Below are 15,746 nucleotides of genomic sequence, written 5' to 3'. Positions count from 1 at the left end.
CCCAGGGCTTTTCCATTTACTGTATAGTTCAGTCTTGAATTGGATCTTCCAAAATGCATCACCTCGCATTTTCTCAGATTGAATTCTATCTGCCATTTCTCCGTCCAATTCTCCAATTTCTTTATATTCTGCTGCAAACTTTGACAGTCCCGTTCTTCATCTGCTACTCCACCAGTAGCAGCACGGGCGGCACGGTGGCAGAGTGGTTAGCATTGCTGCCTCACAGCGCCAGAGACCCGGGTTCAATTCCCGTCTCAGGCAACTGTCTGCGTGGGTTTCCTCTGGGTGCTCCGGTTTCCTCCCACAATCCAAAAATGTGCAGGTTAGGTGAATTGGCCATGCTGAATTGCCCATAGTGTTAGGTGCAGGGGTAAGTGTAGAGGAATGGGTCTGGGTGGGTTGCGCTTCAGTGGGTCGGTGTGGACTTGTTGGGCCTGTTTCCAAACTGTAAGTAATCTAATCAAATCAATCTTTGTGTTATCTGCAAACTTGCTAATCAGAGCACCTGTACCTTCCTCCAGATCATTTATGTATATCACAAACAATAGTGGTTCCAGGACGTATATCTGTGGAACACCACTGGTCACAGTTCTCAATTTTGAGAAACTTCCTTCCATAGTACTCTCTGTCTCCTGTTGCCCAGCCAATTCTCTATCCATCTAGTATGCCCTGGACTGCAAGTGACTTCACTTTCTCCATCAGCCTACCATGGGGATCTTTATCAAGCACCTTACTGAAGTCTACAGCCCTTTCCTCATCAACCAACTTTGTTACTTGCTCAAAGAATTCTGTTAGGTTTGTAAGACATGACCTTCCCAACACAAAACCTTGCTGCCTATCACTGATAAGCCCATTTTCTACCAAATATAAATAGATCCTATCCCTCAGTATCTTCTCTAGCTGTTTCCCTATCACTGACATTAGTTTCAGCAGTATACAATTACTTGGTTTATCCTTGCTGCCCTTCATAAACAAGGGGACAACACTAGCAATTCTCCGGTCCTCCAGGATCTCACATGTTCAAGTATCTCTGTTTGTCTCTGTTAATAAATATAAACTGGTCAACATTTTCTATCCATCTATTTGAAAGAGTACAGCTAACAGTCCTATAACGATGCACATGCAGCAATGATCGTGTGTAGCTCTGTGTCCCAGTGAGATAAAAAAAATCTTTAATTTTCAGAAACAAACCCTCTGTTGTGCTTTCTCCAAGCAACATGTGTTGTCTTTCTGTAACAGTTGATGGAAACTGGCTTATTTGAGACAACTCGGTTGAGCAAGAGCTCTATGATTTGGTTTGCCGTACCAGCAATCTCTGGAACTCCGTCACATTTCAAGGGGCTTGAAACCTCTTCATTGCACATCACACAGTAAGACCTAACCCTTCATACTAACCTACCCAACTTCTCAAGTCTTTGATTTTATCTGTATTAAAATCTGTGGCTTTTTAAATATGGCCAAAAATGATCATTGAAAAAAGAAAAAAGTAAGAATAGAACAGCAGTTCAGTTAACATTGGTGGAAAGAGGAGACCATTTCACAATTTTGATGCACAGCCTTCTTCAAAATACGGTCTGGGGTTTTCATAGAACCCTCAGCATGATTCACACTAGCTTGCAGCCGTAGCTGATATAGTGGGGTTTTTTTTCCATTTTACAGGTCTGACAGTGTCATGAAGTGTGAAACTTTAACCATGCCTTGTTCTCTTCATAAGCTGACTGAGCGTTTCTGCTAATTTTCTGTTTTGTTTCTTATTTCTAAGAGACTTTTAAGAAAACAATGAACTGAATCCCTCAAGGAACTCAGGAAACTCTCCACGCATGTCTTTGATGGGAATTTAAAGGGAACGTGGAATAAGCAAAGATTCCGGACCTTGTAGTCTCCAACCCAAACTCCTAACTCCCCCAAGTAGAAATTTCACTTTCATCTTTCAAATCTCCAAAATTTCGACATCATACAGTACAATGGGCATCTGGCTGCCAATGGTTCCATGACATGAAATCTGATTTCAGGCAGTTTGAAAGTTATCCAATGGCATAGAGTCATAGAGACATACTACATGGAAACAAACCCTTATGTCCAACATCTAGTGCTGACTAGATATCCTATATTAATCTGGTCCCAATTGATAGATCCACCTAAATCCTTCCTATTCATACACCCATCCAGATGGCTTTTAAATGTGATAATTGTACCATCCTCCACCGCTTCCTCTGGCAGCTCATTCCATACACACACCATCTTCTGTGTGAAAATGTTGCCTCTTGGATCGCTTTTAAATCTTTCGCCTCTCATCTTAAACCTATGCCTTTTAGGTTCGGACTCTCCTACACAGAATTGAACTCACTATTCCAACATGAATTCGACTGGGAAAACACTACTATCATAGGGCAAGCCAGACAGAGAACAGCCAGGGAATTCCTAGAGGCATGGCATTCATCCACAAACTCCATCAACAAACACATCGACCTGGACCCAATATACCAACCACTACAGCGGACAGCTGAAACTGACACCCGGAAGCGGCAAGGACAGACCACTATAAATACCGGAAGAAACATCAAAGAAGCGCTTCGCAGGAGGCTCCAGAGCACTGATGATGTCGCCTAGCCAGGGGACGAAACGTTTGCAACAAAAACTTCCAGCTCGGCGAACAGAACCACAACATCACTATTCCAAAAGTCACTTAACCAATGCCCTGAACTGTCGCAACATGACTTCCCAACTCCTAAACTCAGTGCGCTGACCAATAAAGGCAATTACACCAAATGCCTTCTTTACTATCCTGTCTACATGTGACTCCACCTTCAAGGAATTATGAACTTGCAGTCCCAAGGTCAGTTTGTTTGGCAACACTCCCCAGGACTCAACTATTAAGTGTATAAGTCCTGCCCTGATTTGCCTTGCCAAAATGCAACAGGTTCACATTTATCTAAATTAGACTCCATTTGTCACTCCTCAAACCATTGGTCCATCTGATCAAGGTCCCATTGTACTCTGAGAAAACCTTCTTAACTGTTGACCACCAATTTTGGTGTCATCTGCAAACTTACTAACCATTCCTCCTATATTCATATTGAAATCATCTATATAAATATCAAAAAGCAGTGGACACTGCACTGATCCTTGAGGCACACCAGGTTAGTACACACTGGTCACACAGGTCGCCAGTCTGAAAAATAACAGTCCATCATCACCCTGTCTCCTATCTTCAAGCCAATTTTGTATCTTCATGGCCCATTCCTCCTGTATTCCATGTGATTTAACCTTGCTAACCAATCTACCGTACTGAACGTTGCTAAATGTCATACTAAAGTCCATATTGATAATGTCCACCATTCTGCCTTCATCAATCTTCTTTTCACTTCTTCAAAATCTCAATCAAGTTATTGAGGCATGATTTCCCATGCACAAAACCATGTTGACTATCCCTATTCAATCCTTGCCTTTCCAAATACACGTAAATCCTATCTCTCAGAATCCCCTCCAAAAACTTACCCACTCCTGTCATCAAGGTCACTGGTCTATATTTCCCTGGCCTTTCCTTACCACCTGTCTAAAATAATGGCACCACCTCACCCACTGGAATTGATGGTACAAATATCTCAGGAAGGGACCCAGCAATTACTCTCCTAGCTTTCCACAAAGTTCTGGGATACACCTGATCGGGAATTTATCCACTTTATCCAGTACCTTCTCCTCTGAAATATGGACACTCTTCAAGATATCACTACTTATTTCCCCAACTTCTCTTGCCTTCATATCCTTCTTAACTGTAAGTACTGATGCAAAATACTCTTTTAGTATCCCACTGATCTACTGCGATTCCACACATCGACAGCCTTGTTGATCTTTGAGGGGCCCTATTCTCTCCCTAGTTACTCTTTTGCCCTTAATGTATTTGTAGAATCTCTTTGGATTTTCCTTAATCCTATTTGCCAAAGCTATCTCATGTCCCCCTTTTGCACTCCTGATTGTTGAGTATACTCTTGTTGTCGTTATACTCTTCGAGGGATTCACTCAATCGCAGACATCTATACCCGCCATATGCCATCTTTTTCTTGACCAGAACCTCAATTTCTCTTGTCATTCAGTATTCCCTACACCTACCAGCCTTTCACACTAACATGAACATACTGGTTCTGGACACTTTTTATTTCACTTTCCAAGGACTTCCCCTTTCTGACCAATCTTTTACTTGCAAACACCCTGTCCCAATCAACCTTTGAAAATTCTGGCCAAATACAGTCAAAATTGGCCTTCCAGTTTAAAACTTTAACTTTTAGATCAGGTCTATCCTTTACCATAACTATTTTAAAACTAATAGAATTATGATCACTGGCCCCAAAGTGCTTCAACCTGACACCTCGGTCACTTGCCCTTCCTTGTTTCCTGGGAATATGTCAAGTTTTGCAGCTTTTCTAATAGACGAAAGTGAGGACTGCAGATGCTGGAGATCAGAGTCAAGATTAATGGTGCTGGAAAAGCACAGCAGGTCAGGCAGCATCCGAGGAGCAGGAAAATCAACATTTTGGGCAAAAACCTTCATCAAGAATGAGAAAGCCCTCCTGATGAAGGGCTTTTGCCTGAAACATTGATTTTCCTGCTCCTCGGATGCTGCCTGACCTGCTGTTCTTTTCCAGCACCACTAATCTTGACAGCTTTTCCAGTAGGTACATCCACATACCAAATAAGGAAGTTTCCTTGTGTACACTTCTCAAATGCCTCTCCATCCATGCCCTTAACATTAGGGCAGTCCCAGTCCAGATTTGGAAAGTTAAAATTCCCTACAATTAAAACTCGATCATTCCTACAGATATCTGAGATCTCCTTACAAATTTTGTTTCTCAATTTCCTGATGACATCTTGGCACAAACTCCTCGAAAGATATTTGGGGGCTTAATGCATAGAGTGATAGAAAATAATTGGCAATCACACAAAAAGGCATCTTATTATTTTGTTAACTGATGTTTTGTTGTCATTCAAAGTTGAAAGGCTAATTGGAAAATGTCAAAGGCGAAGCTTTAGGGTTGTGGCAAATTCTCATGACAGCTCTCCTCTTAACTTCCTCTCTAAGATTAAGCAAATTCTTGGTATACACTATGATTTGAATTGGTGTTGCATCAAACTTGTGGCTATGAATTGCTTGAGTATCAAAGTCAATTCTAGTACAAAACTTTGCGCCATGGTCTTCATGTCAAGCAATTACCAGCCAGTTAGAGGAGCTACTGGCAATAAATTATCATGTCAAATTACTTGACTACAAGGAGTTGTTGATGTCATGAGCTTGTATCAGATTCCTCTGACTGTTTAGAAAATGGCAGATGATATAACCAGTGATTTTCTTCACTTTGCAACTAGTTAAACAAAGGCTCCAAAAGTTTCCAGCTTCCCACTGCGAATGAAGAAGATCCAGTCCCCTATGCATTGAGATATCTTTATTGAAAGAAAGAAAGTTGTGAGTAGCCAGCATCCACACACTGCCCTATAACATGCAAATACCTGCACTGATCTTCATAAACATTGTGAGGTTAAGCCACACTGATCTTCATAAACATTGTGAAATTAATCTACACTGATCTTCATAAACATTGTGAAGTCAAGCCAACAAACATGTCCTTGCCTAAGCAGAAAGTAATCAGATTTGATTTGCACATATTCACATGATAATTTTGTATACACCACATCATTACAATCATCCAATTTTTAATAATGTAGACCTCAGCATTTTGGGGAAGAAATAAAGCCAAGCAAAGCATAAATGCTGTCATGTCGTACTCTGTAAAAGATATGTTCAGCAAAATTTCCATTGTAGTTCATATTATTACCAATACAGTACACCAAATGTGAAGTATATCTATTTATGAACAGGATTTCTTGCCTTAACAGCAATGGGTACATTTGTTTACAGGTTAATTTTAAACATTCCCACCAATGTGTTGATATTTTTGAGTGATCAAGAAGAAAAAATTTAATTTATTTAGTATGATCCATAATTTTAAGATGTTCTAAAGCAATTCACAGTCAAGCAAGACTTTAAATTCTGATTACTGTTGAAGTATGGTCTATGGAAGCAGCCAGGAAGATACAACACTGTTATAGACCAGTTAATCTGTTTTGTGTGGAATAAAATTGATAAAGAGACCTGTTATTTATGAAATACTATGGGCTGTTTATAGATCCATTATCGAGATCAGGTGGGACTTCAGTTTAGTGTCTCATGTGAAAGAGATTGTGCATATTTCTACATTCCTGCATACCTCTGACAATGTAGTATTGTCTGAGTACTGCACAGAAGTGTCAATGTGAAATGATCCCATTTTTCAGTGTTTTGTTAAAAGAGATTCATGACATCTGGTCTGCCTGGCTTGAAGTGCCTTTTAACACAAAATCTCCCACTCCTCACGACTTTAATTATGCAACTGGTCTTTTTGAATCCATCTCAGGAATTATGTTGCAGGAGAGAGAGAAATGCTTGCCAATGGTGTGATCTTCTGTTGTTCATGCTACCAGGTACCATATTTAAAGCCAGCTGCATGCCATTTCAGATGCTGCATGTCAGGAACCAGTTCTCACCTAATGGCGCTCCACCATTGTGAACCAGAGAAGAGCAAATCTTGCTGTCCGCAACCATGATATTGTAGGTCCTGGAAAATTGGGTGCTGGTGATGACGGCACCCCTTTTCCAGCTGTCCCCCCACAGGAAGCTTTGTCACTACACCTAGCCAGTGTTGACCCAAATAGCACCCAAACTCAGTGTTGTGTCCCAGATGATGTAGGATGCATAGTAGTGTGGAAAGAAGCTCAATGATCTTCAGCAATCCCCAAGGGTAAATGGCACGGTGGCACAGTGGTTAGCACTGCTGCCTCACAGCGCCCGAGACTCGGGTTCAATTCCCGACTCAGGCGACTGACTGTGTGGAGTTTGCACGTTCTCCCCGTGTCTGCATGGGTTTCCTATGGGTGCTCCGGTTTCCTCCCACAGTCCAAAAATGTGCGGGTCAGGTGAATTGGCCATGCTAAATTGCCCGTAGTGTTAGGTAAGGGGTAAATGTAGGGGTATGGGTGGGTTGCGCTTCGGCGGGTCGGTGTGGACTTGTTGGGCCGAAAGGCCTGTTTCCACACTGTAAGTAATCTAATCTAATCTATCTTCTACCTCATACTCAGAGGATCAGCACTCACTCTGACACTGCCACCACACACACATATCACCAAAGCTGGTGGGATTCAACTCCCACTATTGTATGTCCGCTCAATGGCTCACATGAACCTCATCCTCGAAAGCTATCCTCGATACTTCCAATTCGCCCACAGGGAACAACTCAGTGCTTCTCCTGGTCAGTGTGTTTGCCGTGTTAGCTGTTGCTATATGCTGCAGGTATGATGTTGATGCAACATGGTGCCTCATAGCAACACAGTTATCCATTTGATTGTTCAGTGCTCCGCACTGTGACAATCTGTTTCCTCTCCCCAACACACAAAATTAATACAGGCGACAGAGGCTGCAGCCTGTAACCGAGTACTAAAGAACATTCAGAAAATAATGTAACCCACATGGAGGCTGGCAGCCTGGAAATCAGTGAGTGTGTACTAAGTGGGCAATGTGAAGTAGACATAGTCAGCTGCTTTGGAGTAATCACAAAGTAAGTACGTTCTTAGAGGACAAGCTAAGAGTCATAAAATGCTTCCAATGCAGATGCATAAGATGCCTATGTTCCTGTACATAAGGAGACCTGCAAAAGGTTGCAAGCCATAGGTGTCTCTGACCTCCAAAATATATTGTTGAAGGTCTGAATTGGCATGTGAGTTGGTCTGAGAGCAGGCATAGTGATAGGGTGAGGTTGATGGTTTGCGATTACTCACTTGCATGGACAAAACGTCAAGGAAGATGGTGTCCCCAGAGTCGGTGTAAAAGGATTTGGGTGATGGCTGGGATGAGTATTCAGTGAGATGGTCCCACCAGGTACTTGTGCTGACCTTTCTGTCAGGAATTGTGCCGTCTAGTTTCTTGGTGAAAGAAAAGAGAATTGAAGTGGTAAGAAAATAAAGTACCTGCTTTAATGAGATGCAAGTGCTTGGAAATAAACTGTGGCGAGATTCAAAGTTGCCATGTCAGCTTCAGGACAAAGTCGCAAAGATTTTCTCAAAATCTAGATTTGATTTTTTTTTCACTCCATTCATATTTCCCCAACCTTCTTACCTTTGCTCACACCACACCAGGAAGGGGAAAATTCCATCCTTCTTCTAATTCGTATGCTTATCCCTGGTATGTAGCTCAAACCTGTGCTCTGCTAACTGTAGACAAGAATCCTTCTTCTGAACAGGATTATGTCTGAAATGCATGAAATTTATTTGGAGAAAATGAGGAACTATCTTGTTTTTCTGTTGTACCTATTCCTTTCTATGGATACTAGCCCCTCATATTTTTTCCATGAGTTCCCTAATTCACATGCACATTAATTGGAAATGTATTCAAGCTTTTTAAAAAATTCTTCATGAGATACGGATGTCGCTAGTTGGGACTAGATTTAATGACCATCCCTGTTCTCCCCTTGAACTGGCTGGCGAGGGTCAATTCAGAAGGCAGAGAGGAGTGTGCTTGGAATCATACATAGTATGGGCATGGTAAGGATAACAGATTTCCCTCCTTCAAGGACTACATAGTGAAATACATTGGTTTGATAAATGCATTAATAGTTGCTATTGCATCAGTATCTTTAATTCCAGATTTTTGTTGAATTCAAATTTGACCATCTGCCATGGTGAAATTTGAGGCCTTGTCTTTGCCTGATGATGATTCCAAATTTTGCTGTTCTCTGCATAAAAATATACCTTGTGCTTAACACTGCCCAACATTAAACACCCAAGATCATAGATGTTTACAACTCAGCGGCCAATTGGTCCATCTTGGCCAGAAAATAGGAAGTCAGTCTTTCTCACTTTCCATCTCTTTGGAAGATGCCTTGCAGGTCTGTGCATGCCAAGTGCATATCTACGAATTTCCTAAATGTTATGATGGTTTCTGCCTCCACCATTCTTTCAGCAGTGGGTTCCAAATCCGCACCACTGTCTGGATGAAAATCAATCTCTTTGAATCTGCTTTTAACTTCCTACCTCTTCTCCTAGTTATGATTATGGACCCTTCTATCAAGGATAACAGAGCATTGCTATCCATGATCTAAATCCTGCAAAACTTTATATACTTCAATGAGGAATCCTTTTTGCTTCCTCTGTTCCAAACCAAACCTGTCCAATCTTTGTTCATAATGTAAATTCTCCAGTCTAGGCAAAATTCTCATGTATTTCCTCGGTATTTCCTCTATTGTTAACATAACTTTCCTCTAAATCAGTCATTAGAACTGTACGCAGTGCTTCAATTGTGGACTGAACAGTGTTATATACATTTTGAACATTACTTCTTACTTGTTGAATTCTCTGCTTTGACTAGTAAAGGTAATTACCTTGCATACCTTTTTGACCAACTTATATCTTGACCAGAAATCTTACGGACATGCACTCTAAGGTCTCTCTTCTCCTCCACATTTCAAGCAGCCTTCCATTTATTGTGAAATTCCTTATCTGGTTACTGTTCTCAAAATGTATTTCCTCACTCTTCTCAGAATTGAACTTCATTTGCCACTGATTCATCCAGTTTGTACGAAATGAGTTAATTGTTATTTCCAGATATGGAAAGAAATTCAAAGGAAATTTCTACATTTGTAATAAAAATATGTATAGGTAATAAAAATGATGGAAATTTTCAGCAGATCAGGCAGCGATATCTGAGGAAAGAAATAAATGAGTTATGTGGCAGAATCTTGCAACATAAGGACATTGACGGTGTCCAATTTCAGGGACACCTACTGAAACACACACCAATGTAGAGTTGAGGTAACTGTTGGAGTTGCTGGGCTTGCTGTGTATATCAGTTGCTAGCCTATCCCCAGAAATGGAGACAGAGATGTTGAGAGAGGGAAGGGAGAAGTCAGCGATGGACCAGGTAAAGGCGAAGGCAGGCTAAAAATTGGAAGCATAATTGATATGTTTTTCCAAATCCCAAATGAAAGAGGCAAGCAGCACTGACAATGTCATCAATGTACCAAAGAAACATTTGTGGGGAGAGACCTGACTAAGACTGGAAGAAGGAATGTTCAACAGTGACCATTCCCTCTGGGACACTCTGGTACATTCCACCTTTATTTCCAAAATCTCCTCACACTCCCACAGCACCTTCCAGAAGGTGTAATACCTGTCAATTTACCTCCTCCAACCTCTATGTATCCAAGGCCACAGACATACCTTCCAAGTGAAGCAGCAATTTGCCTGCATTTCATTTAATCTGTCTACTGTATTCACTGTTCACAATATGGTGTCTTCTACAATGGAAAGACAAAGCACAGGTTGGGTGACCACTTTGCAGAACACCTATGTTCTGTCCACATGAATGACCCTGAGCTCCCATTTGCCTGCCACCATGTTTCCACGTCAACATTTCTGTCGCAGTGTTCCAGTGTGCCCCAGTGTAAGCTTGAACAACACCATCTCTTTTTCCATTTGGGGAACCTGCAGCCTCTGAGACTCAACATCAAGGTTGAGTTCCATAACTTTAGAGCCTAATTCTATATTTCCATGCTTTTTACCTACTCCACAACCAGTCCTGTAATGGCATGGGTTGCTTTTAGCACAGTCACCCATTTCCACATTCTCATAGGCCCATTGCCAAGTTATATGGATTACATTCAGCACAGCTGACCCATTTTCTTCCTCTTAGATCTTATTATCCCTTATTCAGGTTTTCATCTATCCTGGCCAGCTATGCATTTGTTTCCTTATTTACCTTCCCCATATTTCCTCTAACTATCCTCTCACCCCTCCTCTTGCCAACTTCAGCTTCAGCTAGTTTTCCCTAGCTACGAATGTCTGATGAAGGATCACCAGACTTGAAATGTTAACTTTGCTTTCATCCCACAGATACTGCCAGACCTGCTTGTTTCCCTGATAGTTTCTGTTTTCATTATACATATGATTTCATTGATTAAAAATGATCCAAACTAGCTGTGCAGCACAAGAGGTAGACATTGAAAAATGCTATTAATATACAATGTTCACAATTCTGTTTTCTGCCTCCCATATGGAATTTTAGGGAAAAATAGTTCAGTTGGTCAAAGGAAGTAAAAACCACCGCTGGAAGTAGCCCACACAGAAGAGAAGTATCACTTCATGTGAATTGTGTGATTTTTAGAAAGATGATATCAAATTCCAGTTTATTATGGCATATTACTTGTGGTCTAACCTGTCAACGTAATGGGTATTAAAACCACATCCAGGTTAATGAGCAAATATCTACCTTCTTGATCATCTGCATTCAAAGATATAATAATTAATCTTTAATTGTGTGGAGAATTTTACGAAAGATTGAATATTTAGTTTCTGAAAGTGAAAGTGAAAATCAACAAATGTGAAATGACGATTAGTATTTATTAGCAGCAAGTAGGATCAATTCTAGGTTTTTAAACAAGAGGCTTTCTTGTGGTTTATATCAAAAATCTTTAACATTAGTGGGCTATCTCATCAAGGAAGATAGGTCTTTAAGTTTGTTTGTTCACTGGGAGAATAAAAAGCAGTATAGCTGACATTCTGCTGCTGCTCGTGAATAATTAGCCTGTCATACCCAAACATAACAGAAGTTTTCATACATTTTGGCAAATTAGTGTAATCAGATTATTGTGAAATAATTATAAAACTTTTGCACTTGTAAGATTATTTATTATTGCTTAGAACAGTTCTTAGTTTTTATCAGATGTTACAGAAAGATATCACTTTGATATTTGCAGAACTGTATCACTTTAGTCAGGTTGAGTCAAATGTTTGTTTTATCACTGATTCATCAGTCTTTCAGAACCATATCTTTCTCAGCAATTGCCCTGATTCAAAGGTGTGGGAATTTTGATTTTAACATTACACTGACAAAGTGATTTTCCTTAACTTGAATCACAGTTTTGTAATCTACCCACACATAAAGTGTTGCGTATGATATCACTACCTTTGTAGGCTTCTAGAAAATCTTCCACTCAGCCTGCTCATATTTTCCACTCACAGTTCTTGATTGTCTAAGGTTCATCATGTTGCATAAAATGCAATACAAGAGTGATACTCCACAACATGTGGACAAAGCTCATATTGCAGTAGTAAATTCAGTTTACCACACTTGAAGGAATCAAAAGGATATTAAAAAGTCAAGCAGGAGTAGACCCTTCAGCCTTACAAACCTGATTTTTTCATTCCCTAAGACCACAGTTCATTTTCCACCTCATCTTCACATTCTCATAGTATCCCTCAATGCTTTGATTCTCATGATATCTAAACGTCTGTTAACCTCTGTTTACGCTTTATACAGAGCACCGACAGCTCTCTGGAGTAGAGAATTACAAAGATTTACAACCCTTTAAATGAAGAAATTTCTCCTCATTTTTGTTTTAAGTGGCCAGTTGTAATGGTTTATCTGTGACCTTGAATTCTACATTTCATAGTCAGCCAACAGCATTGCATATTCTGCTCTGGTTTACCCCTTAAGAATTTCAATGAAATCACGTGTTATTTGTCTAAACTCCATGGGACATAGACATAGTTTTTCCTCAAAGAGCAATCCCATAGCCCAGGAACAAAACAGCAATTGCTGGAAAAGCTCAGCAGGTCTGGCAGCATCTAGGGCAAGAAATCAGAGTTAATGCTGTGGGTCGAGTGACCCTTCTTCAGAACAGCCCAGGCGTCAGGCTATTGAATCTCTCTTGCGCTCTCTCTTAGGTAAATTGTTCCTTCCACCCTTCCTTAAATAGGAAGAGTAAAATGGTTCACAGTACTTCAGGGGAAAGCTCACCAATTCCCACACTTCTTTCCTCTTGTATTCCAATCCCTATATTAAACACACAAACTTTGCATTGCATATCACAAGTGGTTCACATTGCCTTTCTGCATCAGTGGTGAATGGACTGAAAGTTGAATATGGTGAATGGAGTGCAAATAAAGTAGGTTGCCTTGTCCTGGATGGTAGTGAGCTTTTTAAATGTTCTCAAGCTGTTGCTATCCAGGCAAACAGAAAGCATTCCATCAAACTCCCGACTTGTGTCTTGTTGATGGTGAACAGGCATTGAGGAGACTGTACATGAGTAGAAAGTGAGGACTGCAGATGCTGGAGATCAGAGCTGAAAATGTGTTGCTGGAAAAGCGCGGCAGGTCAGGCAGCATCCAAGGAGCAGGAGATTCGACGTTTCGGGCATAAGCATTTCCTGAAGAAGGGCTTATGTCCGAAGCGTCGAACCTCCTGCTCCTTGGATGCTGCCTGACCTGCTGCGCTTTTCCAGCAACACATTTTCAGCTCACGACTGTGCATGAGTTCCTAGCTGCAGAATTCCTTGCCTCTTAGCTGCTCTTAGCTCTTGTAGCCACAATAATTAGATGGTTGGTTTAGTTTCTGGTCAATGATATCACAGAATCACAGAAATGTTACATTACAGAAGGAGGCCATTGAAACCATTGGGTCTGCACCATCTATCCAAATGAGCATCATTACATACTGTCAATTTTCTGCTTTTATCCACACACTTGCACATTATTTTTATCCATGTAATCACTCAATACTCTCTTGAATGTCTCAGTTGAACCTGCCTCTACCACACTTCCAGACACTGCATTCTGTACCCCAACTACTCGCTGTGTGAAAGAAGTTTTTCTCACATCATATTTGTTCCTTTTGCAAATCACTTCAAATCTGGTAACCCCCACCAAGATGTTGATCATAGGGTAATTCAGCAATTAGAATGCTATTAAACATTTAAAGAAGATTGTTAAGATGGTTATTGACTGGCATTTGTGTAGTGTGAATGTCACTTGACATTTAGCAGGCCAAAACTGGCTATGTCCAGGTCCTGCTGCAATTGGACATGGACTGCTTCAGTATCTATGTGTTGCAAATGTTGCTGAATACTCAGTAATCATCAGTGAACATCCCCTCTTTTGACCTTTATGGATGATGAAAGGTAATTGATGAAGCAGTTGAAGATGGTTAGCTCAAGGTTAGTACCTTAAAGAACTCCTGCAGAGATGCCCTGGAGCTGAGGTACCCGATCTGAAACAATTCCTATGTGCCAGGTTTGCAGGATTTGAGAGTTTTCCCTCTGATTTCCATTGATGCCAGTTTTGTTCGGGCTTCTTGTTCGGGTTAGGTCGGCTTGGATCGGTGCAACATTGAGGGCCGAAGGGCCTGTACTGCGCTGTATTTTTCTATGTTCTATGTTCTATGTTCTTGTTGTCACAGTCCATTGAATGTGGCCCTAATGTCAAGGGCAGTCTCTCTTATCTCACCACTAGAGCTCAGCTCTTCTGTCCAGGTTTGAACTAAGGCTGTAATGAGATCAGGATCTAAGTGGGCCCTGGCAAAACCTAAACTGAGTGTCGGTGAGCAGGTTATTGCTAAGAAAATGCTGCTCAATATTTTTGATGATGGTACTTTCCATCACTTTACTGCTGATTGAGGGTAGACTTATGGTGAAGTCATTGGCTGGGTTGAATTTGTGCTGCTTTTTGTGCAGCATATAACTGGGCAACTTTTCACATTGCCAGGTAGACACTGGTATTGTAGCTATTCTGGAACAACTTGGCTAGGTACTTAGGTACTTGGCCTGTTTGGTCAGTGCAAATATCAAGTCATTCTTGGTCTCCCAACCAAAGTACATTCTATGCCCTTGTCACTCTCAGCGCTCCTTTCGATTGGTTTTCAACATGGAGGAGTACAGATTCATCAGCCAAGTATTGAGGGTGGGGCATGGAGTCATGTGATCAGAAGGAGACTTCCTTGTTCATGTTTGACCTGATGTCATGCAGCTCCACAGGGTCCAGAATCAATGTTGAGGACTCCTAAGACAATTCCTAACTGTACACCACTACGCTGCCACCTGTTGCCTGTGAAACAGGACATACCCAGAGATGGTGACAGTGGTGTCTGGGGAATTGTCTGTCAGTAAGATTATGTCAGGCTGTTGCTTGACCACTCGGTGCGAGAACTCTCCTAATTTTGGAACAAACCCACAGATATTAGTAAGGAAAACATTCCAAGGTCTGGATTTGCCATTGTTGTTTTTAATGCCTCAGCTCATGTCATAGAGTCATAGAGTCATAAAGATGTACAGCATGGAAACAGACCCTTCGGTCCAGCCTGTCCATGCCGACCAGATATTCCAACCCAATCTAGTTACACCTGCCCGCACCCGGCCCATATCCCTTCAAACTCTTCTTATTCATACACTATCCAAATGCCTCTTAAATGTTGCAATTGTAACAGCCTCCACCACTTCCTCTGGCAACTCTTTCCATTCATGTACCACCCTCTTTGTGAAAATGTTGCCCCTTAGGTCTCTTTTATATCTTTCCCCTCTCACCCAAAACCTATGCCCTCTAGTTCTGGACTCCCCGACCCCAGGGAAAAGACTTTCTCTATTTATCCTATCCATGCCCCTCATAATTTTGTAAACCTCTATAAGGTCACCCCTCAGCCTCCGATCCTCCATGGAAAACAGCCCCAGCCTGTTCCGGCTCTGTTTATAGCTCAAATCTTCCAACACTGGCAACATCCTTGTAAATCTTTTCTGAACCCTTTTAAGTTTCACAACATCTTTCCAATAGGAACGAGACTAGAATTGCACGCAATACTCCAACAGTGGCTGAACCAATGTCCTGTACAGCCACAACAT

Source organism: Hemiscyllium ocellatum, chromosome 28 (genome assembly GCF_020745735.1).
Source record: "Hemiscyllium ocellatum isolate sHemOce1 chromosome 28, sHemOce1.pat.X.cur, whole genome shotgun sequence".
In the NCBI taxonomy this organism is placed as follows: domain Eukaryota; kingdom Metazoa; phylum Chordata; class Chondrichthyes; order Orectolobiformes; family Hemiscylliidae; genus Hemiscyllium; species Hemiscyllium ocellatum.
Note: the sequence above shows the minus strand (reverse complement) of the source record.